Here is a 4,784-nt window from a genome sequence, read left to right as displayed (position 1 = left end):
GATCATTTGAGCCCAGCTTTTTCTCCTGCCCTGGCAGGGGTTCGGACTTGAAGATCTATAAGGTCCCTTCTGACCCTACTGCTATGATTCTATGATTCTCAACCTTTTCTACCTTACATTCCCACCTACCATTGGTCCCACCATGATAAACGATGAGCAGGGGAGGGAGGGGGGTTCCAGTGGCCAGTCAGTAAGCAAACCTGGAAGTGCCAGCGGCACACAGTGGCAGAAGCGCCAGTGACACACAGCAGCATAAATGCCAGCGGTGAACCCGGAAACACTGGCAGCAAACCTGGAAGTGCTGGCGGTGAGCCTGCTGCTTCTCAGTGTGCCACCTACACGTCCTTCATGTCCCACCAGTGGGACGTGTCCCACCATTTGAGAAACACTGACTTAGATGGCCAGCCATGGACCCCAGCCCCACTGCACATGCCCAGCAGCACACTCACAGTACAGTTTTGTGCACAGACCAGATCTTTCCCTCCTAACCCACAGAGCCCCATCACCAACTACATCACCCACCAGCAATAAAGCACACTCTTCCCCATGCAGACTATGTACAGTGCTCCGTCTACCCTCCTGAGGAGAAGCATAGTGGAGATGGGGAGCTTATGTGGCAGAGCCCAGGGACAGGCACCCAGCACCCTGGCTTGTGACTGCACCACTGTGCGTGTGCATGCTGACCTATCCTGAGAGTCACTGAGGAAACCATGCTGGCCTCATCCCTGTCCTAGAATGCCTTCTCCACCTGGTCCCTCTCCAGCTTCTGTGCAACCCTCTCGTGCCTGCACATGACATCCTTCATGTACCAGGCCTGTGAGTCTGCCAGCTGCTCCTTCACCATGGTGACTAGGTTGCTCAGCAGATATCACAGATTGTATTCTAAGTACCAACTTTCACTAGCAACGGCTTGCTTGGAGTGTTTGCAAAAATTTAGGATTATAAAGTGGTTTAATGCTGACCCAAGCACAAAGTGATGTTTATTTATTCACTTTAATTCTATTAGTTTTATATTGGCAGTTAATTTTGATGTGTCAAAATCCTTTTAAATTCTTACTTGTATTGTATATAGTTAATATTTTTGCTCTGAATTTGATTTGCTCTTTACTGACAACTGTGTTATTATCTGCCTTAACAATGCAATCATATAATCGAACAGGTTTGAAGTAAAACCTTTTTAAAAGGATTATAATGGATGGTGTAAGCCAGAGCACACTTCAGAAAAATAACTGTAATAATGCATTTTTTGTGTAGCCAATTATGAAAAACTGCCAAGTGACACAAATTTTGGTTTCTTGATGCTCATCCAAAAACAGCCTTTCTTTAGTTTTAACTCATGATCTTCCTCTTAGTATTGGAAGAGTCCTTTACTCCTAGAGCGAACCTCAGGAGTGGCACAAGGATTTTTGCCACCCTAGGCTAATGAAATTTTATCAGCCTCCCTCATAATGGTAAACTTTCCATTGATTCTAATGGGAGGAGGCTTAGTCCTTTGGTTGCAATCAGACCAAGTCGACTAACCATTCTATTCGAGAAAAATCTCCTATTTGAGGAGGGAAAAAACTGCTTGTATCCTGGGACTTGGCAAGGATCAGCACCAGACAGCCCTAGAGTGGTGACTTGGCAGTGCCAGAGCTACCTTGCTTGTTTCTGTACACACCGAGACTCCAAAGAACATGTATGAGGTGGCACACACCTCATTTTTGTTTCCCCCTTCAAGTGCTGCCTAGCTACTTATGCCAGCGGTGGCTAACCTAAGATGCAAAGGGGTTTTTTTTCCCCAAAAGGAAGATCTTTTTTCTGACAATAGAACTGTTAAACTAGTTTGATTCCAAGGAAAGGACTAAGCCTCCTCCCATTGGAATCAATGGAAAATTCACCATTTGCTACTCAAAGTCCAGACAAGGTTGGCTCCTATGTTAACTTGTTACAGTAATTCCTTTTTTCCCTAAATCATCCATTCTCCTTCTCTTTCCAACCTTTTTCTTCACAAATTCTAATGAGACTAAAATCTGACAACATGTATTGATTGCATAAGTCTATGCACTAAACAGAACATGCCCTGTGTTATAAACAAATAGACACTGTATAGCAGGGGCTGTTAATATACAGGCTGTGGGCTGGATCTGGCCCATAGAGCCACTGAATTTGGCCCACGGAGCTACCGGGCTTTGCCTGTGCCCATACCCATGCTGGGGCTCAGCAGTGAGGAGCTGCACCAGGGTGGGGAACTGGAAGCTGTGCCCAGCATTGCTGCCTCTTACCCCTGCCCCACTACCCCCTGCCCATCCTGTCGCCTTTTCCCCTGCTCAGCAGCTATAGTGCAAGCACAGCTTCTAGCTGGACCAGATCTGCTCTGGGGCTAGACTAGGTAGGGGTGGAAGTAGAAGTAGCATCAAAGAAGATTTCAGCTCCCTGAAGCACCCAACACAGGGGCACAGCATGGGACTGGCAACCATGAGGCTGAGGCAATGTCCCATACCACCTGCAGGCTCGGGGCAGGCTGCTGTGGGTGGGCTATGGGAAGGTGGAGCTAGCGCCAGAAGTCAGAAGCTATCTGCAGCTGGGCCTGGGTGCTATCACCCTGCAGATCTGGTTGGCATGGGTCTGGCAGCCATGTGGCACTGTGATTCCAGGCAGTGGTACCGGGATGCAGGTAGGCTTGCACAGCTAGGCTGCAGCTTGTCCAGGGGGACATAGAAACCTGGAGTGCCTTCAGGTTCCCTGCCTGTATGCCCCGGGGCTCAAAATGCCTGCAGGTTTTTAAGGGCCTGAGGCAGGGCTGCTGTAGAGGCAGCCCATCCCTGGGGCAGGATAGGCTCCCAGCCTGGAGCCCTGGGGCTAGCCTCAGGCTGACTTCCTAGTGTCAGGGTTGACCTGGGAGCAAATTTCCTCCCAGGTCATGTTTATACATGTGTTACTGTTCAGTAACTAATCATGAGTAAATTTACTTACGATTAGCGATTTTTACTCTGCAGTAAGCATGAGCACATGTAGACACATATGCTTACTGTGCAGTAAACTAGGCTACTGCACAGTTAAGTTTCTTGTGTAGATGAGCCCACAGTATGTAGGGAGTGACCATTTTATATTCCTACATCAATGTGGCTGGGGAATATACACTATTACTAACTCATATGCCTTTAGCTCCCTGAAAAGCTCTGCCTAATTTGCTGTTCTAGTCTGCTAGATCTGCATGTTATATAGAGGAATCCAGGATGACCAAAGTGCTGCTAGACTGGTAGTTCCTAGAAGCCAATGGAAAATATCAGATGGGCCAGAATATTTGTGGGCATTTCTGCTGTATGCCCACCTTTGAGGGAGAGGGATTTTAGACCTAATACCCTGGGTAGTCTGAACACTCTCAGGAATAGGTTGCCTGTTTGTGGGCTACTGTAGTGTTACTACTATTCCTGAACACCCAACTTGTTGGCCAAGAACAGAATGATGGTAAAACTGGTGGAAAGGTCAGGAAAGCTTCTGTATCCCAAATTCAGAAACAGTATGTTTCTTGCATTTTGCCTTTCTCAGACATAGTAGTGGACTGAAAAGTTTTAGGAGACACATGAAATTCCAAATTTGGACATGGAGGAAATAATGTGCAGAGATGCCAATTGACAAAGCCCAAAGTAACATGACAACTCCATCAAAGGACGTCCTGCTATCCCTTCCTCTGGGATCTGTTCGTTTGACTGTTTCACAAGAGCTCAAGCTTACTGACCTTCAGGAAAGCTACAAAGTGGAGCATTTACTAAATTGTGCCCTATGACTGATGGGTTAGTTCATTACTGCAGCTGATACAGTGGTACAGTGGAGGTGTTGTTCGTAGTAGACAGTCTGAACATTATTTTTTAGCGAATGTGTTTGTTTGAAAGGATTTGCTGTGTATTTATAAAGGTCAGGCTTAAATATTTCTTACCAATTTACTTTCAATTTAATTTTATGTTAGTCTAAGGTATTTATACAGCATCCTGAAACACATATAGCTCTGAAACATGCTTTATAAACTCAATAATGTGACAACAAATCTATTTTTGCCTGAGCTCTTGAGAGCATTTGCAAAATCCCTACCTGAGACAATCAGCAGTTATTAGCCTAGGTATTCATGAATGACTGATTTTGACATCTGGAGCCGTAAGTTTCTCATAATATAGAATAAAACAGGTGTGCCGCTTCTGCCTAGAAAGGTTGTTAGTGTAATTGCATGAAATACCATATTTACTCAAATAGAAGATGACTGATTATAATCCACCCCCTCAACAATTAGATTCTATATATGGAAAATATATTTTAAAAAATGCATAACTTTCAAGGTATAGAATCTAGTTATTGGAGGCTTACCCTGAATTTGACTCCCTCCCACAGCTACAGAGATAATAGATCTACAGGGTTCAAGTAGCCCCTTTGCACTCTGCTTCCCCTCACCTTCCTCTGGTAGCCCTTTCCCCCTCTCCTTACTGTCAGACCCTGCTCTCCCTGAGCACATGGAAGCAAGGAACGAATTTGTAAATAATGACCTTGAAATTAAATGTGGCTGTCATAATTTGCATATAGTACCCAGACACCTAGTTCAACCAGAATTGATTCACACTGCTTTTTTTTCTTTTAAACTGCTGCAAGTTTTAGCACAGGTAGTCCAAGGGCGTGTCTACATGAGAAGCTATGGCAATGTAGCATTGGCAGGCACAAACTGTGATGCCACTGCTATTGTGTAGTAGCAATGAGCTACAGCGCAGTAGTTTGTTGCTACTGCGCAGAAGGGTTGGAAATGACCCGTGTGGTGT

The sequence above is a fragment of the Gavialis gangeticus genome, unplaced genomic scaffold, assembly GCF_001723915.1.
Source record: "Gavialis gangeticus isolate Ggan-Ray unplaced genomic scaffold, GavGan_comp1, whole genome shotgun sequence".
Classification (NCBI taxonomy): domain Eukaryota; kingdom Metazoa; phylum Chordata; order Crocodylia; family Gavialidae; genus Gavialis; species Gavialis gangeticus.
The sequence above is the reverse complement of the archived record's forward strand: the minus strand, read 5'-3'. Positions refer to the sequence as shown.